General features: G+C 45.3%; 1 protein-coding gene across 22 annotated transcripts in view; it reads right to left on the bottom strand.

The window, feature by feature from the left end:
- Positions 1-21,125, bottom strand: part of LOC109894295 (gephyrin) — a 122,222-nt gene that overhangs the window by 23,665 nt on the left and 77,432 nt on the right. The window lies entirely within an intron of this gene.

The following is a 21,125-nucleotide window of genomic DNA, read 5'->3' as shown; positions in this document are numbered from 1 at the left end:
GGAGTGGGACAACATTCCACAAGTAACAGCCTGATCAGCTCTATGTGAAGGAGATGTGTCGTGCTGCATGAGGCAAATACTGACAGGTTTTCTGATCCCCGCCCTTACCTGTTTTTTAAGGTATCTGTGGCCTACAGATGCTAGCTGTATTCCCAGTCATGTGACATCATAGATTAGGGCCTCATCAATTGATAGAAATTGACTGACTTCCTGAAAACTCCGTAAAGTCTGAAATTATCGCATGTTGCATTTATATTTTTGTTCAGTATCATTAATAACATGACTGTTGTGTGAAATGATGACATGGTTCTGTCAACACGAGGGGAAAAAAGGCTCGGGGAAATAGATATTCTCCCACAGTTAGCCTTATTTACCTGCAGTGCTGAAACTCACGTCTGGACAGTCGCCAGGTGTGTGTGTGTGTGTATCCTTAAGCTTAGCAGTGTGATCCCTGGATAGAACCAAGGTGATTATAACTTTCTCTCTCGAGCCCATCCAGGGCTGACGATGTTGTTCGACATAGCCAAGTGTGTAGTAGCGAAAAGCATAGCCAACCTATCTGTGGCGTGGCAACGCCCACTCTATAGCTAGATTAGGTTGGCACACACACAAAACACTTCACCGCACACACACGTGCTGCATCCAGACGGAAGTGCAAGGCCTCTGGGTAAAAACAGAAGCTCCTGTTCCTGCCACTCTCCCTCTTCATATTTTCTACCGTAATGTTCGTTCTCCCTCTCTTATCACCCTCCATCTCTCTCTCGCTCTCCCACCTGATTTGTCCTGAATGCTGTGCCTCACTCATAATCGGTTTACGCTTGTTCTTTATCCATGTGTACAGCTCATGCCAAGAGCCAGCAGCCCGTACTCATCCCCAGAGGGCACCACTCTGGAGGCATGCAGAACCCCTCCTCACCCCAGGAAGAGGGTGGAAGGACCCGCATACACACCCCCGTCCTGTGGAGTTGACTAGAGCCAAACAACCCTATATCACTGTAACTGGACTGACAGTGAATTATAAACATTATGAAACAGTCCTTGAGTTCTGCTGCGCTGAATGTGGGCGATTCTGTCTAACTCTCGCTCCATGTTGCAGGAAACTACTATGGTGACCAGATGCACTACAACCGTTACACACACACAGAGAGAGAGAGAGAACCTTGTGTTGCTCTGACTAGTAAACAACCTTGCACAATAGCCATCTCTAACTAATATTGAACTGCTTTCAACAGCACTGACAAGATACTAAGCTTTCATGATGCCAGTACAAAGCTGCTACAGACCCAGAAAAAATGAGTCAATTGATCTGGATGAAGCTACAGCACACTAACATCCAAGTCCTGGCTTTCTGCCAATACCACATCTAGGTACAGCAGCAAGACAGCATTATCACCCGAGGCCAACATCTGAGACCATGTCATCTAGAACCACTTTATCTAATGCAGTACTACTAGTCCAGTTTTCTTCCCTACGGAGAGAATGGCATGCCTTCTATTCGCATTTCAAAACTCACTCAGACCTTTTTGCTGAAGAATGTGTTTGTTCTATATGATTGGTGTGTATACTGATGTGTATGTTTGATATCTGTAAAAGAGACCTTTGTCTCAGCATGACTCCCTGTCAGAATAAAGGTGAAATAAAACATTTAAAAATCGACCATTGGTGAGATAGCCAGCTACAGGTTTCAGCAAGCCTAGATAAGCAATGCTACTGTGTGTTATTATACACCAGGAAGAATATGTGCTGCATCAGCAACAGCTAACGGGGATCCAAATAAATAAACAATATGAAGATGTGAGTGGTAGCTAGCTAATTGACAACAGTATAGTACAAATTGAGCTATAGTACACTTTTTTTTTTACAGTCAAAACACAAACCAACGCACACGTAATACACCAACTACTCACAAAAGAGACACAATCTCCCCATCCCTTCAAAAACACACAAAAACAATAACCCTTCTTTACCCTCTAACACATGCAGAAAGAGCCACCGAAACACAAAACCCCAGTCAGTCAGTCAGTCAGGAGAGAAGAGACAGGCTGCTTACCATGCTTTATCCTGCTTCTGACTAAGAAGATGTAGTCTCCCACGCGCTCACTGGCACACACACACACACCCCACACAGGCTCAGAGAGGAAGGGAGTGAGAGTGAGAGAGATGAGGCAGCAGAGAAGGCAGGGAGAACACAGCAGGCAAAGTGAGAGAGTGGGAGAGAGAGAGAGAGAGAGAGATGAAGACTGTAGGACAGGGAGAAAGAGGGGGAGTGAGGGAGCGTGGAGAAAAGACAGATAGAGAAAATGAGAGAAAGAGAGAGTGAGCAGAGAGAAAGAGAGAGTGAGCAGTGAGAAAGCAGGCGAGAGAGAAAAGAGCAGAGAACAAGAGAGAGAGAGAAAAAGATAGAGGAGGAAGATGAGCGAACATCAGGAGCTTGGAGCTAATTCTGGACGTGGCTGTAGCAGCTGTATGCTGGCATGTGTGTGTGTTGTCTTGTGTCCTCTTGTGCATGTCAACCCATCCTCTGTTGGTCAGGGCAGAATGAAAGGATCTTAAGTAGGTTAGACAGTAGTACAGACTAGGAGAGCAGAAACACACACACACACACACACACACACACACAACTGTCCTTTACAATGCACTGCTTTAAAGAGAGACAACAGCGAGAGCATGGGGAGTGGAAAGGAGGAGTGACAGAGAGAGAAAGAGAGACCATGGCCATATATGTGACTCACCGCCTCGATTCGGTCAACATTTGAAATTGTGTGTGTGTTTTTTTTACTGTCTCTGGTAAACACACACTATATCAAACTAAATCAAAAGTGTATTTTTCACATGCACAGGATACAGAAGGTGTAAACGGTACAGTGAATTTTTAACTTGCATATTTGCATAGTAGCAATATCAAAAGAGTCAAAAAATGTCTATGCTACTATGCAAATATATATATTTTTTTAAATGTCAATGCCAATAGAGAAAGAACAAAATAATATATACAGTATGAACAAGAACAATATCAATAACGATATCAGTGATACTGGTGATAGATACGGTAGTTACAGTGCATTTGGAAGGTATTCAGACCCCTTGACTTTTTTCACATTTTGCTGCCCCCTACCCTAGAGAAGTTAAAGCACTATTCTAAAATGGATTAAAGAAAAAGTCCTCATTAATCTACACACAACACCCCATATTGACAAAGCGAAAACAGGTTTTTAGAAATGTTTGCGAATGTATTAAAAATCAAAAACAGAAATACCTTGTTTACATAAGTATGGGGTGGCAGGTAGCCTAGTGGTTAGAACATTGAGCCAGTAAGCAAAAGGTTGCTGGATTGAATCCCCGAGCTGGCAAGGTAAAAATCTGTCATTCTACCCCTGAACAAGGCAGTTAACCCACTGTTCCAACGTAGGCCTTCATTGTAAATAAGAATTTGTTCTTAACCTCACTAGGGTAGGGAGCAGCATTTGGAATTTTGGATGAAAAGCGTACCCAAAGTAAACTCCCTGCTACTCATTGTTTCAGGCCTTTACTCTGAAAAATGAGGGAGAAACACCACATTCAACGAGTGGACAGACATGAGTCCAGCGTGTGACCGGGAGCGCGCATTTCTTGTTTTTCTTTTCTATTGAATAAGCTTTTGTCCGGTTGAAATATGATTGATTATTTATGACAAAACAACCTCAGGATTGATTATAAATATACTTTGACATGTTTCTACGAACTTTTATGGTACTTTTTTGATTTTTCATCAGTCTGTTGTGACCAAGCTTTGTTCCATTGGGTTACTGAACAAAACGCACCAACAAAACAGAGGTTTTTGAATATAAAGAGGGACTTTATCAAACAAAACAAAACACTTATTGTGTAACACGGAGTCTTGGGAGTGCAATCATATGAAGATCGTCAAAGGTAAGTGATACATTTTATTGCTATTTCTGACTTTTGTTACTCCTCTTCTTGGCTACTAACTGTTTGTAATGATTTGTCTGCTGGGCGCTGTTCTCAGATAATCGTATGGTTTGCTTTCGCCGTAAGGCCTTTTTGAAATCTGACACAGCAGCTGGATTAACCAGAAGTTTACCTTTAAGCTGGTGTATAACATTTGTATCTTTTATGTATGTTTATTATGAGAATTTCTGTTTGTTGAGTTTCATGCTCTGCAATTTCACAGTGACAGTGTTTTACTGAACAAAACACGCTAACAAAACTGAGGTTTTTGGATATAAAGAGGGACTGATCGAACAAAACAAACATTTATTGGGTAACTGGGAGTTTAACCATATGAAGAGCAAAGGTAAGTGATTAATTTTAATTGCGATTTCATTTCTGACTTTCGTTACTCGTCTACTTGGCTGGTTAATGTTTGTAATGATTTGTCTGCTGGGCGCTGTTCTCAGATAATCGCATGCTTTGCTTTCGCCGTAAAGTATTTTTGAAATCTGACACCGTGGTTGGATTAACAAGAAGGTTATCTTTAAAAAGATGGATAACACTTGTATGTTTCATGAATTTTTAGAATGAGTATTTCTGTTTTTGAATTTGGCGCTCTACAATTTCACTGGATGTTGGCCAGTTGGGACAGTAGCGTCCCACACCCCCTAGAGAGTTTAACTGACTTGCCTATGTGGCCGATGTGAAATGGCTAACTAGTTAGCGGTGGTACGAGCTAATAGTGTTTCAGTTGGTGACGTCACTCACTCTGAGACCTAGAAGTAGTTGTTCCCCTTGCTCTGCAAGAGCCGTGGCTTTTGTGGCGCGATGGGTAACGATGCTTCGTGAGTGACTGTGGTTGATGTGTGCAGAGGGTCCCTGGTTCGAGCCCAGATTGGGGCGAGGAGAGGGACGGAAGCTATACTGTTACACCTAGTTAAAAAAAGGTTAAAAATGTTTTTCTAAGTATTCAGACACTTTGCTATGAGACTCGAAACTGAGCTCAGGTTTCCATTGATCATCCTTGAGATGTTTCAACAACTTAATTTGAGTCTACCTTAGGTAAATTCAATTGATTAGACATGATTTGGAAAGACACACGTCACATAAGGTCCCACAGTTGACAGTGCATGTCAGAGCAAAAACCAAGCCAAGAGGTCGAAGGAATTGTCCGTAGAGCTCAGAGACAGGATTACTGCAGCATTGAAGGTCACCAAGAACACAGTGGCCTCCATCATTCTTAAATGGAATAAGTTTGGAACAACCAAGACTCTTCCTAGAGCAGGCCCACCCAGCCAATCAGGGGAGAAGGGACTTGGTCAGGGAGGTGACAAGTATACAATGGTCATTTCTGGCAGAGCTCCACTGTGGAGATGGGAGAACCTTCCAGAAGAACAACCATCTCTGCAGCACTCCACCAATCAGGCCTTTATGGTAGAGTGGTCAGACGGAAGCCACTCCTCAGTAAAAGGCACATGACAGCCCGCTTGGCTCATAAAGGACTCTCAGAGCATGATTCTCTGGTCTGATGACACCAAGATTGAACTATTTGGCCTGAATCCCAAACCTCACATCTGGAGGAAACCTGGCACCATCCCTATGGTGAAGCACGGTGGTGGCAGTATCATGCTGTGGGGATGTTTTTCAGCGGCAGGGACTGGGAGACTAGTCAGGATCAAGTGAAAGAGGAACGAAGCAATACAGAGAGATCCTTGATGAAAACCTGGTCCAGAGTGCTCAGGACCTCAGACTGGGGTGAAGGTTCACCTTCCAACAGGACAATGACCCTAAGCACACAGCCAATGCAGGAGTGGTTTCTGAATGTTCTTCAGACAAGTCTCTGAATATTCTTGAGTGGCCCAGGCACTCACTTGAACCCGACTTGAACCCGATCCAACATCTCTGAACAGAACTGACGCTCCCCATCCCACCTGACAGAGCTTGAGAGGATCTGCAGAGAAGAATGGGAGAAACTCCCCAAATACAGGTGTGCATAGCTTGTAGCGTCATACCCAAGATGACTTGAGGCTGTAATCATCAAAGGTCAGAAAACATATGTAAATGTAATTTTCCCTTTTTTTTTTGCAAACATTTATAAAAACCTGTTTTTGCTTTGTCATTATGGGGTATTGTGTGTAGATTGTTGAGGGGGAAAACAATTTAATCAATTTTAGAATAAGGCTATAACGTAACAAAATGTGGAAAAAGTCAAGAGTTCTGAATAATTTCTGAATAATTTCTGAATGCGCTGAATGCATACAATCTGGGGTAAAGTGACTGAGCAGCAGAATAAAATACTAGCAGCAACGTATGGCGTGTGTGTGTGTGTGTGTGTGTGTGTGTGTGTGTTAGGAGAGAGTCATGTGAATGTCCATAGAGGCACTGCAGATAGACCAGATGACTAGGAACTAGCCCCCAGTGATGCACTGGTCCGTACGCACCCCACATGAACAAGGGAATCTATATTCGGAGAGACTGTCTTTGCGCTGCCCTTGACTTTGGTGCAGGGCTTGTGATGTCCATGGCCTCTCCGTCACAAAACTCCCTGATCTTCTCAAAAAAGATACGTTTGTCTAGCCGTGTCCAGTCCAGGTGGTGCTTGTACAGGCAGACCATCTATGGGAGGAAGGATGTCAGTGTTGCGCAGCAGCTGAAACCTGGTCCAGACTGAGTTATATATTATAGACACCGGAGAGCGATACGGAGAGAATTCAATGACAGATGGAGTCCCTTCTCCCATTATACAGTAGGCTGTATCCCATGAAAAACTGAGAACTATTCCCCTCGAATGGACCAGCTGGCTGGCTGGCTGGCTGGCTGGCTGGCACACACACACACACACAAATGCTCACGCCAATGTTCCCGCAAATTATTTTCCGCACTGAGCAAATTTCAGGTCTGCTGAGCCCAATCTTGAACATTGTGAAAATTCTGTGCAACTTCCAGCGCGCGTTCACTGTGGCTGTACCGATTTAGTTACAGTTAACAGTTTCCAAGTAGGCTCTGTGGCTATTTGATCATAATGCATGCCTACCATAAAAAACTAAATGGAGAAAACTGCATCCCATAACATTTTAGAAGCCAATTGTGTGGTGTTCAATGTAGGCCTACATTCAAAGAGACTTTTGAAAAAAACAAAAACATGCAGGGCTTGACATTAACCTGTTTATCCAACTGTCCTTCAGACAAGGAGGTGACTCAAAATTGGGTGTTGTTTGATGCAAGAAACCACACGAAAAATAATATACATTTCCCATACCTTTATTACAGAGAATCAGACAGACAAATTATGCTACCCTCTGCCTATTGGATACTTAGCTTATTCAAGACCACCTCAATACAACACTGGCCCTTTATGACATAAAAAAAACAACTCTTAGTCTCTTATAGGAAGCAACCACTCCTCCATTGTCAACTAGAAATGAGCTATAACTGGGCTAACAACTCACTAACTAGCAAAGAATATGAACAAATGTGCATGTGGCTACATGCAGCTCTCGCTTTGATCTCAAAACAAGAGCATCTACTCAGGATCGCTCATGATGTAAACACAGTCCAGTTCAAAGTGAATGGCACAGACAAATATATGGCAATGGCTATTTGCATATAGGCCTACTGCAGCTCGGGCCTGAGTCATGGATGTCAATGCAATAGAATTCCACTCCAATGCACCTGCCTACAAGTAAATTGCACAGTTCATTTTGTATAATAAGTCTTGCATAGTTAGTTTTGTTTCGGTATGTTACATTGAAAGTGGCTAATATTGCATCGATTCGAACACAATTCCCACAGTAAATTGAAAACGTTGATAGTGCTAACTAAAGGGGAAAACTCTAGAAAGATGAGTGAAGTTCAATCTCGTGCTTCTCTGTGCTGACTGATATTTCATCTGCACGGCAGTCCGAGGGGAGCTGGGCGCAGCTTAGATGGAACAGTGGCTTACACACAAGCACAGACACGCACAAATGTGCACGCTCAGACACACACACACCGAGAGCTGTATGGATCTCTTGCCATGTCGGTCTCTCTGAGTTTCTGTGCATTGAGATCTCTGCTCTATGTTTGTCCTGTAGCCCATGTGCCTGCAGGACTCAAAGCAAGTGTGTACGTGTGTGTGTACGTGTGTGTACATGTGTGTGTACGTGTGTGTGTGTGTGTGTGTGTGTGTGTGCGTGCGTATGTGAGAGACAAAGAGCGATGACTGTGCCCGAGTGTTAACATATTACCCCGGAGCTAATCACACACAGTCATGAATTGCTCACAGCACAAGAGCTGCTTATGTAACTGAGGCAAGGCAGGTTGATATGTGTGTGGGGGTAGCACTGTTTGAGACAGTGTGTGATAGAGGATCAGATGTGTGTGTAGCCGAGGTAGTGACGGTTAGCGCTTCATCCCCGCCTTCACACATCATACAGGGTTGTGGCTGCACAACGCTGATACTGTAAATATCTAGGGTAGAAAGACTAATCATAGGGGCAGTTTCAGAGAGGGAGACCATATCCTTCTATGTCATGTTCATATCGATCTTTCTCTCCCTCATATCTCTCCCGGTCTTCCTCATTGCGCTGACACAGCGTGCGGCGGACGGACGGGGTTACCAAGGCAGAGCAGTCAACGGTGCTTGCGTCCCTGTGTAAGCCGCTCAGCCGAGGCGGAGAAAAGGATTTTGCTCTATTTTTTTCAAGCGGTGCCGTCATTGTTGACCAATCACAGTAGAAAATGTAGCCTGCGAGGAGCTACGTCAGAACATACGTTCAACAGCATGACCAGCTAACTTGCCCACTAGCTAGCTAGCTGGATAAAATATCAGTTTAGAGCCACATTAAACAATAAAAATTGTTTTCAATCAATTTTTGTATAAATCATTTCTGTTGCATGAATATACGTGTTTTATGCATGCTTATGGTGTTATAGCAAAGACAGTACCTTCCTCCTTTCTTCTCCAATAGAAATCCCAGATCACACTTGTAGGCGATGTCATGTCGACGTTGGCTAAGTTCATGTGTAGAAACACGTCATCGGGTCTAAACGGTCGCCAAACTGCGCACATGCAGGCCGTCAAATCAAAGGCACTCCTTCAATATAAAGTTGTTTTTGACTAAAATAAAAACGTGTCATGAGGCATGAGAGCCCGGGGAGCCGGCAGAGGCATGAGAGCCCGGGGAGCCGGCAGAGGCATGAGAGCCCGGGGAGCCGGCGGAGGCATGAGAGCCCGGGGAGCCGGCGGAGGCATGAGAGCCGGCGGAGGCATGAGAGCCCGGAGAGCCGGCGGAGGCATTAGAGCCCGGAGAGCCGGCGGAGGCATGAGAGTCCAGGGAGCCGGCGGAGGCATGAGAGCCGGCGGAGGCATGAGAGCCCGGAGAGCCGGCGGAGGCATGAGAGCCCGGAGAGCCGGCGGAGGCTTTAGAGCCCGGAGAGCCGGCGGAGGCATGAGAGCCTTTAGCGGTTCCCAGACCCGACGTCATTCCCACCGAAACAAAACAAAAACACTCCCTGATGCTTCCCGTCGTCATTCTGTAAAGATGTGCACTGAGAGTCAGGAAGCAAGTTCAGGGAGTGAGTAAATAAACTAAACATAATAGAAAACAAGAAACTAACACACAGATATGAAACAGAACTAGAAACAATGATGCCTGGGAGAGGAACCAAAGGGAGTGACATATATAGGGCAGGTAAATCAGGGAAGTGATGGAGTCCAGGTGAGTCTGATGACACGCAGGTGCGTGTAACGAGTGACAGGTATGCGCCATAACGAGCAGCCTGGTGACCTAGAGGCCGGAGAGGGAGCACACGTGACAGGAGGAATAAAAATAGCATAAATAGGAAAGTATAGCAGTTTCATTTGAGTACCAGGATGTTGACAGCTGTTTGCAAAATCATTGGGAAAAGATTTTTGATGTACCATGGTAAAGGGTGGACATTATGAGTTGATATATAAAATAAACACAAGATTCAAAATGATTATATAGAATTCTTGCCACCAACAAAATGTTGAATATTTGGGGAATACAATCATCGAAGCTCTGCAGATTCTGTTGTGAGGATACAGAATCAACAGACCATTTATTTTGGTATTGTCTTCAAGTTTCTGGTCTCAGGTTGAGGAATGGTTGAAAATGCATAACATTGATCTAAAATTGACCCTAGAGTTAGTACTGTTGGGAGATCTGGAGAGACCGGGTCAGTCAATGACTAATATACTAATACAGTAAGTAAAAGTATTTATCTTAGATAGATTGAAATTGTATGTTAAACACCACAGTGTAGTTGAAAGATATATGGTGCGTATAATATCCGAAGAGGGTGGCCAGCAGAAATAGGTGGGATGGACTGAGGGAAGCTGAGGGTTGGGATGTGGAATTGGAGACAAGAGGGAGTGGAGTTGCTGGGCGGGGGATAGAACAACAGTCAAAGATAAGTCAACAAAAAAAATCTAAAATCAAAACATAACAAAAATAATGTTTTGAATGACACTGAGGGACATTGTTGTTACAGTGAATCCCAGGTTGGCCTGAGGCTGGTGCCGTGCAGGTGTTTGTACACATGCATATATACACACACACACACAAAGAGTGCCATACATGCACATATTCAGTATGATTTTTGTTGTCCTTGATGTCTATTGTAATTGCATTGCTGTTTTCTTGAAAGGTGAGTGGCCTGGCGGTTGGGAGCGTGGGCCGGTGGCTGATGGGTCGCTGGTTCGGGTCCCATTTTTTACCTTGTGGGAGATGTCGACATGCCCTTGAGTCTGTTAGATGACTAATGTGATGTATTTGTTGAGCGGCTTCACTGCAAGTATAGTGTATGTTTTAAATATTTATATATACTGTGGAAGGACCACCAGAGGGCAGGCTGGGCTCACGGATAGTAGCCCAACAAGGCATAGGAGACAAGGTAACCAGAGGCAATTAAGCACAGCTGACGGTACTAATGACATATTCTCCTTCCCCTATAAGAGAGAGAATGGAACCAGCAGAGAGTGGGGTGAAAACTATCTCTGGAAGATGGCCACCGAGACAGAGGAGCTATCCAGGAAGAACCACTAAGGTGGTGACAATTCCGTGACTTTTGTTGTAGTTTAAAGATAATCCTATTGTGTTCCTGTTTCATCTGAAGAAGATGATGTATGTTTTTCCTTGGAAGATTTTCATTGATTATGTTGGAGTGTTTGTGTTGACCAAATGCCCTCAATAGAGAACTCTGTTCAATCAAGAAAACCTACTCCTGACTTGTTTATTCCACCTTCCCGCTTTAGAGTGACGCCCAATTACTTGGTCCGCTCACATTGGTGGAGAATGCGGGCACTAGGTGGACGAGTGACACAAGGATAAGTGAGTAAATCAAGATTCTTCCAGTAGACCCGGAGGAACCATTCAAGAACGATGGATAACGCCCTACTACAACAATTGATCACGGCACAGCAGACAACCATAGAACTCCTGCAACAACAGCTGAGCCGACGAGAAGAACCTAGAGTTAAACCAAGAGCGGCTGCTCACGCCATCTTACCTCGTCTCTCCAAGGAGGATGATATTGAGGCCTTCCTCATGACCCTCGAAAGGACGGCCACCTTGGAAGAGTGGCCACCCACAGAATGGGCGAGCGCATTAGCCCCTCTTTTGACCGGGGTGACTCAGGAAGCCTATTTTGACCTGGATTCCCGCGAAGCTGCGGACTATGGGTGACTAAAAACCGAGATCCTGTCCCGGTACCAGCTGGCTGCCAGAGATACGGCCGTAAAGTTCCATCAATGGACCTATACAGCTGATCAACCCATCCGTGCCCAGATCTTCGCATTAATACGACTGAAGAAACAGTGGCTAGAACCTGGAAAGGGACTAGGACATGTGAGAGACACTCGTAGTGGACAAGATATTGAGGGAATTACCCAGTGACTTAAAAAGGGATGTGGGGCAAGCCAACCTGTTGTCAGCCGACGACATAGCCCAGGTGGTGGAAACATATCGGTCTACAGGGGAGTTTTTAAAAAGTGACAAGGAGGAATGGAAGGAGGCTTCCAATCCCATACCACGACTCACCCCGGCGCGTCTGCCACCGAAACATCCAAGCCCCCCCCGAAGGTGGGAGAAGTCAGCCACCACAAAGCAGGGTTGGTGTTATAAATGTCAGTCTCCCGACCATTATGCCCCACAAAGCAAGGATGAGCCCATGGTCACGGAGTCATCACTGCCTACCCCCACACATCCCGTTTTGAGGGGGCAGGATCAACACTGTTGGTTAGCAGAGATAGCCCCAGCGATTAAGGTTCGAGTCGAAGAACAAGATGTGGTAGCCATTCTCGACTCGGGAAGTATGGTTACGTTAGTAGAGGAGCGGATGGTGACCTCCACAACACTGCTACCAGACAAAGTAGCCGTATCCTGTATCCATGGAGACACCCACTATTACCCCACTGTGAATCTGCCTATTCTCACTCCAAAAGACAGGTGTACAGTCAGGGAAAGGGCCCCAGCTGAAGGTGCCATTATTGATCGGGAGAGACTGTCCCCTATATAAAGGAGCTTCGGCAGATGACGTTATGCACGGGAAGAAGGGGGACAGGAAAGAAGAGAAAATCCAAGCCCGAGGTAGTAGTCCTACAAGGAGATGTAGCCGCGTCCTCGTCCTCTGCAGCAGAGGAAGAAATAGCGACCCAACGTTTACGACAGATATTCCAGGAAACCACCGATGAAGACACCTGTGAAGGGTTATACACAACGCAGGAAGGAAGGAGCAACCAAGCGCTAAGGGATATATTTGAAGCTCCATCCGAGGAGGGAACCTGGAAGGGATTCTCCTCGGTCACCCCTGATGGGTATGGGGAACAACCTCCACATCCCTCTACCGAGGTCGACCTGCCCCAGGAATTAAAAGGGACAGTTCGGCACCTCGCAGCATCGAGACCCAGACCTAAGGGAGGCCATGAGGAAGGTGAAGGTGATCGACGGGAGGAATGTCGACGGATCAGGTGAGCCCCCTCTTCCTTACTATGCAATCAGGCGGGGTCTCTTATACTGGGTCGTACGGCGAAGGGGGGAAAACCAGGAATTACTCTTGGTGCCTAGACCATACAGGGATACCGTTCTACAGTTAGCCCATTCCCACATCCTAGGAGGACACCTGGCACGAGACAAGACTATTGACAGAATCATGCAGAGATACTATTGGCCCCGGGTCACCCGGGATGTGGCCAGGTATTATAGGACGTGTGATCAATGTCAACGTACAGCTCCACGGCCAGACCTACGTAACCCTTTGATTCCTCTCCCCATCATAGAGACTCCCTTTAAATGCATAGCTATGGACCTCGTAGGACCCCTCCCAAAATCCACCAGAGGACACGAGTACATCCTAGTGGTTATAGATTATGCTACCAAGTTCCCGGAGGCCATACCCCTGCGTAACATGTCGTCAAAGGGAATTGCCAAGGAGTTATTCCTGATGTTCTCTCGTGTGGGCCTCCCCAAGATGATCTTAACCGATCAGGGAACCCCGTTCATGTCCCGGTTGATGAATGACTTGTGTCGGTTATATCAGGTTCAACAGATACGTACAAGCATATTCCACCCTCAAACAGACGGGTTGTGTGAACACTTGAACAAAACGATTAAAAGCATGTTGAAAAGAGTGGTGTCCCGAGACGGGAAAAACTGGGACATGCTTCTCCCACACTTAATGTTTGCCCTGCGAGAAGTACCCCAGGCATCCACTGGATTCTCTCCGTTTGAATTGCTCTATGGTAGACCCTGTCGAGGGATCCTCGACATAGCCAAGGAGACCTGGGAGACCCAACCATGCCCCTTTCGATCCACAATAGAACACGTTACCTTGATGAGAGACCGCATGTCAGCAGTGTGGCCCATAGTCAAGGAGCATATGGAGAAGGCACAAAGGACCCAAGGCTGGGTCTATGATAAGTCCGCGACCCCCTGTGATTTCACCGTGGGAGAGAAAGTGATGGTGCTCATGCCCACGGCCGAACATCGCTTGCTCGCGCAGTGGAGGGGGCCCTACGAGGTAATGAAAAGGGTCTCACCGGTCAATTACCTCATCAAGCAACCTGACAGGAGGAAAAAAGGTCCAACTCTATCACATAAACCTGTTGAAGACGTACCATGAACGAGGAGGAGGTGGCTTTGATGGCCCTGGAGGGCAAAGGAAAAGAGGAGGCTCTACCACAGGTGCGCCGTGGCCAAACTCTCCTACCGGAGCAGTCAAGACAGCTAGACAAGCTGATTATGAACTTCGGTCGAATATTCTCTCCATTCCCAGGACAAACAGATGTCCTGTTCCACCATATCCACACTGAACCCGGCAAGAAGGTGTATACCCGCCCTTACAGGATTCCTGAGGCTCGCCGAGTCATCGCTAAGAAAGAGGTAAGGGAGATGTTGAGGATGGGCGTGATCGAGCCATCGACGAGTGAGTGGTCGAGTCCCATAGTCCTGGTCCCCAAATCCGATGGTAGTATGAGACTCTGCAACGACTTTAGGGGCGTGAATGCCATCTCCACATTCGATGCGTATCCCATGCCCCGCGTGGATTAACTCTTGGAGCGCTTAGGAAAGGCCAAGTTCATCACCACCCTGGATTTGACGAAGGGATATTGGCAAGTGGAGGAGGATCGCCCAAAGACTGCCTTCGCCACCCCAGAGGGGCTTTTCCAGTATGTGAGGATGCCCTTCGGACTGCATGGTGCCGCTGCAACTTTCCAACGCCTCATGGATGCCATTCTACGGCCCCATCAAGAGTATGCAGCAGCGTACATAGACGATGTGGTCATCCACAGCGAGGACTGGGGTAGTCACCTCCTGCGATTACAGGCGGTGCTCGTGAGTTTGGAAGCCACAGGGTTGACAGCCAATCCAAATAAATGCTGCCTGGGCCTGTCCGAAGCGGAATAGCTGGGGTACACCGTGGGGAATGGGAAAATACACCCACAGGCAATTCGTGACTGGCCTCGACCCCGGACCAAGCGAGACGTTCGGGCCTTCTTAGGGATAACAGGATATTATCTCCGTTTTATCCCGGGATATGCAACCATTGCCAACCCCCTCACAAACCTCATCAAGAAGAACCTGCCAAACCAGGTAGAGTGGAAAGACGAGACGGAAGAGGCCTTTCAATTGCTAAAAGATGGCCTGTTTTCTGATCCCGTTCTACAGGCTCCGGACTTCTCACGAGTTCATTGTGCAGGTCGACACCTCGGATACGGGGCTCAGGGTAAAGGCGAAGCAGAGAAGCCGATTCTCTTCATAAGTAGGAAGCGATGTATGCTACCGTAGAGAAAGAGGCCTTAGCCATCAAGTGGACCCTCGATTATCTCCGGTACTACCTACTGGGTCGGAGGTTTGCATTAGTTACTGACCATGCGCCCCTCACGTGGATGGCTGGTAAGAGAAACAATAACAACAGAATAGCCAGATGGTTTTTGTCTTTACAACCGTTCTCTTTCCATGTCATCCACAGAGAGGGCAGGCTGGGCTCACGGATAGTAGCCCAACAAGGCATGGGAGACAAGGTAACCAGAGGCAATTAAGCACAGCTGACGGTACTAATGACATATTCTCCTTCCCCTATAAGAGAGACAATGCATATAAAAAAAGACCATCAGTCTTTACCTGGCTAAAAGAGATTTATTTTTATTTTTAAAAGAAGTCCGATTGTTCGAGAGGCTGAGTTACAGTTTTGACTTAAATCTACTTGAAAATCTATGGCAAGAACTACAAATGGTTTTCTAGCAAAGATCAACAACCAATTTGACAGAAGCTTGAAGAATTTTGAAAAGAATAATAGGCAATGTTCTACAATCCAATCCAAACGCCCTTAGACACTTACCCAGAAAGACTCACAGCTGTGATCGCTACCAAAGGTGCTTCTACAAAGTTTTCACTCAGGGGTGTGAATAAAAATAGAAAGAAATCTATTGAATCCAGTTTCAATTCAGGCTGTAACAAACAATGTGCAATTAGTCAAGGGGTATATATACAGTATCAGTCAAAAGTTTGGACACACGTACTCATTAAAGGGGTTCTTTACTTTTTACTATTCTACATTGTAGAATAATATTGAAAACATCAAAACTATGAAATAACACATATGGAATCATGTACTAACCAAAAAAATCTAAATATATTTTATATTCTTAAAAGTAGCTACCCTTTGCCTTGATGACAGCTTTGCCCACTCTTGGTAATCCAGCTTCATGAGATAATTAAAATGCATTCCAGGTGACTAACAGGTGCTCCTTGTTAAAAGTTCATTTGTGGAATATCTTTCCTTCTTAATGCGTTTGAGCCAATACATTGTGTTGTGACAAGGTAGGGGTGTATACAAAATATTTGGTAAAAGACCAAGTCCATATTATGGCAAGAACAGCTCAAATAAGCAAAGAGATGACTCCATCATTACTTTAAGACATGAAGGTCAGTCAATGCAGAAAATGTCAAAAACTTTGAACGTTTCTTCAAGCGCTATGATGAAACTGGCTCTCATGAGGACCGCCACAGGAAAGGAAGACCCAGAGTTAACTCTGCTGCAGAGGATAAGTTCATAAGAGTTACCAGCCTCAGAAATGGCAGCCCAAATAAAAGCTTCAGAGTTCAACTAACAGACACATCTCAACATCAACTGTGTGAATCGGGCCTTCTTGGTGGAATTGCTGCAAAGAAACTGTCCTTTGTTCTGATGAGTCTAAACTTGAAATTTTTTGGGGTTCTCACTGCCATGTCTTTGTGAGATGCAGAGTATGTGAACAGATGATCTCCGCATGTGTGGTTCCCACCGAGAAGCACGGAGGAGGAGGAGATGTGATGGTGCTTTGCTGCTGACACAGTCCGATTTATTTAGAATTCAAGGCACACTTAACCAACATGGCTACCACAGCATTCTGCAGTGATATGCCATTCCATCTAGTTTTCACTTAATGGGACTGTCATTTGTTTTTCAACAGGACAATGACCCCAAACACACCTCCAGGCTGTGTAAGGGCTATTTGACCAAGAAGGAGAGTGATGGTGCGGCATAAGATGACCTGGCCTCCACAATCACCCAAACTCAACCCAGATTGAGATGGTTTGGAATGAGTTGGACCACAGCCAACAAGTACTCAGCATATGTGGGAAGTCCTTCAAGACTGTTGGAAAAGCATTCCTCATGAAGCTGGTTGAGAGAATGCCAAGAGTGTGCAAAGCTGTCAAGGCAAAGGGTGGCTTAACTTTTAACAAGGCACACCTGTTAATTGAAATGCATTCCAGGTGACTACCTCATAAAGCTTTGTCTAACACTTTTCTGGTTACTACATGATCCCACGTGTTAATTCATAGTTTGTCTTCACTATTATTGTAAAATGTAGAATAGAGTAAAACACTAAGAAAAACCATGGAATGAGTAGCTGTGTCCAAACAATTGACTGGTACTGTGTATATAAACTCAGCAAAAAAAGAAATGTACCTTTTTCAGGACCCTGTCTTTCAAAGATAATTCGTAAAAATCCAAATAACTTCACAGATCTTCATTGTAAAGGGTTTAAACACTGTTTCCCCTGCTTGTTCAATGAACCATAAACAATTCATGAACATGCACCTGTGGAACGGTCGTTAAGACACTAACAGCTTACAGACGGTAGGCAATTAAAGTCACAGTTATGAAAACTTAGAACACTAAAGAGGCCTTTCTACTGACTCTGAAAAACACAAAAAGAAAGATGCCCAGGGTCCCTGCTCATCTGTGTGAACGTGCCTTAGGCATGCTGCAAGTAGGCATGAGGACTGCAGATGTGGCCAGGGCAATAAATTGCAATGTCCGTACTGTGAGACGCCGAAGACAGCGCTACAGGGAGACAAAACGGACAGCTGATCGTCCTCACAGTGGCAGACCACGTGTAACAACACCTGCACAGGATCGGTACATCAGAACATCACACCTGCGGGACAGGTACAGGATGGCAACAACAACTGCCCGAGTTGAATGCACAATCCTCCATCAGTGCTCAGATTGTCCGCAATAGGCTGAGAGGCTGGACTGAGGGCTTGTAGGCCTGTTGTAAGGCAGGTCCTCACCAGACATCACCGGCAACAATGTCACCTATGTGCACAAATCCACCGTCACTGGGCCAGACAGGACTGGTAAAAAGTGCTCTTCAATGACGAGTCACGGTTTAGTCTCACCGAGGGTGATATTCAATTCTCGTTTATCGTCGAAGGAATGAGCGTTACACCGAGCCCTGTAATCTGGAGCGGGATCGATTTGGAGGTGGAGGGTCCGTCATGGTCTGGGGCGGTGTGTAACAGCATCATTGGACTGAGCCTGTTGTCATTGCAGGCAAGCTCAACACTGTGCATTACAGGGAAGACATCCTCCTCCCTCATGTGGTACCCTTCCTGCAGGCTCATCCTGACATGACAATGACACCAGCCATACTGCTCGTTCTGTGCGTGATTTCCTGCAAGACAGGAATGTCAGTGTTCTGCCATGGCCAGCGAAGAGCCCGTATCTCAATCCCATTGAGCATGTCTGGGACCTGTTGGCTCGGAGGGTGAGGGCGAGGGCCTTTCCCCCAGAAATGTCCGGGAACATGCAGGTACCTTGGTGGAAGAGCAGGGTAACATCTCACAGCAAGAACCTGCAAATCTGGTGCAGTCCATGAAGAGGATGCACTGCAGTACTTAATGCAGCCGTTGCCACACCAGATAGTGACTGTTACTTTGGATTTTGACCAGGGACACATTATTCCATTTCTGTTAGTTACATGTCTGTGGAACTTGTTCAGTTTATGTCTCAGTTGATGAATCTTATGTTCATACAAAATATTTACACACGTTAAGTTTGCTGAAAATAAATGCTTTTGACAGTGAGAGGATGTTTCTTTTTTTTGCTGAGTTTGTTTATATACAGTGGGGGAAAAAAGTATTTAGTCAGCCACCAATTGTGCAAGTTCTCCCACCTAAAAAGATGAGGCCTGTCATTTTCATCATAGGTACACTTCAACTATGACAGACAAAATGAGAAGAAAAAAAATCCAGAAAATCACATTGTAGGATTTTTTATGAATTTATTTGCAAATTATGGTGGAAAATAAGTATTTGGTCACCTACAAACAAGCAAGATTTCTGGCTCTCACAGACCTGTAACTTCTTCTTTAAGAGGCTCCTCTGTCCTGCACTCGTTACCTGTATTAATGGCACCTGTTTGAACTTGTTATCAGTATAAAAGACACCTGTCCACAACCTCAAACCGGCACACTCCAAACTCCACTATGGCCAAGACCAAAGAGCTGTCAAAGGACACCAGAAACAAAATTGTAGATCTGTACCAGGCTGGGAAGACTGAATCTGAATTATTAGGAAATGGAAGACATACAAGACCACTGATAATCTCCCTCGATCCGGGGCTCCACGCAAGATCTCACCCCGTGGGGTCAAAATGATCACAAGAACAGTGAGCAAAAATCCCAGAACCACACGGGGGGACCTAGTGAATGACCTGCAGAGAGCTGGGACCAAAGTAACAAAGCCTACCATCAGTAACACACTACGCTGCCAGGGACTCAAATCCTGCAGTGCCAGACATGTCCCCCTGCTTAAGCCAGTACATGTCCAGGCCCATCTGAAGTTTGCTAGAGAGCATTTGGATGATCCAGAAGAAGATTGGGAGAATGTCATATGGTCAGATGAAACCAAAATATAACTTTTTGGTAAAAACTCAACTCGTCGTGTTTGGAGGACAAAGAATGCTGAGTTGCATCCAAAGAACACCATTGGGGCTGGTTTTCTGCAAAGGGACCAGGACGACTGATCCGTGTAAAGGAAAGAATGAATGGGGCCATGTATCGTGAGATTTTGAGTGAAATCCTCCTTCCATCAGCAAGGGCATTGAAGATGAAACGTGGCTGGGTCTTTCAGCATGACAATGATCCCAAACACACCGCCCGGGCAACGAAGGAGTGGCTTCGTAAGAAGCATTTCAAGGTCCTGGAGTGGCCTAGCCAGTCTCCAGATCTCAACCCCATAGAAAATCTTTGGAGGGAGTTGAAAGTCCGTGTTGCCCAGCAACAGCCCCAAAACATCACTGCTCTAGAGGAGATCTGCATGGAGGAATGGGCCAAAATACCAGCAAGTGTGTGAAAACCTTGTGAAGACTAACAGAAAATGTTTGACATCTGTCATTGCCAACAAAGGGTATATAAAAAGTATTGAGATAAACTTTTGTTATTGACCAAGTACTTGTTTTCCACCATAATTTGCAAATAAATTCATTAAACATCCTACAATGTGATTTTCTGGATTTTTTTTCTTCTCATTTTGTCTGTAATAGTTGAAGTGTACTTATGATGAAAATTACAGCCCTCTCTCATCTTTTTAAGTGGGAGAACTTGCACAATTGGTGGCTGACTAAATACTTTTTTGCCCCACTGTATGTTTATTCCATGTTTTGCTTTATCTTGGCCAGGTCGCAGTTGTAAATGAGAACTTGTTCTCAACTAGCCTACTTGGTTAAATAAAAGGTGAAATACATTTTTTTTTAAATGTCATGTCAATGCTAATAAATAAGTCACTAGCTAGCTAACCCACAACTGTAGCAGTGTATTTTGAGAGACAAGGACTCATTGTGCACTTACGTTTTCAAGGCTAAACATTGTTGACAATATGTAAACTATCTAAGCCAACGCCGTCTGTTTTGCCCCATAGTTGCACACGTGTCGGTTTTGATGCTAAATAACCATCCATAGGGTTCAGTACACACTTTCCCCAACAGAGGGTGCTGTGGAGAACATAAGAATTCTTTCCACGACACACTATAGACTGTTGATGCAGCCTGGTGCTGCATAGCTCTCTCAGTCTCTGCCTCTCTATGCTTCTGCCTATCTGCAATCGGCTCAATCAACAACTGCACTCCATTTACATTTATAGGGATTATTGATGCAGGTTGAGGACTGCTTTGCATGGGGCACACACACACACACACACACACACACACAAGATTGATCACTAGAAACACACTGCAATCTCGGACGTTTGAAAAGGTCCTGAGAAAGTCGATATATGCCTTCCTCGGCGTTTACCTAAAAAATAAAAAAATATTGTCCAACACTGGGAGTAAACTCGTGATGCTCGGCGCCGGAGCGTGCTGCTTAGACCACTGCTTTAGCAAGCCGCGAGAATACTGATGATACCTGATGGTAATAGTGTGTC

Source organism: Oncorhynchus kisutch, linkage group LG7 (assembly GCF_002021735.2).
Source record: "Oncorhynchus kisutch isolate 150728-3 linkage group LG7, Okis_V2, whole genome shotgun sequence".
In the NCBI taxonomy this organism is placed as follows: Eukaryota; Metazoa; Chordata; class Actinopteri; order Salmoniformes; family Salmonidae; genus Oncorhynchus; species Oncorhynchus kisutch.
The sequence above is the reverse complement of the archived record's forward strand: the minus strand, read 5'-3'. Positions and strand labels throughout refer to the sequence as shown.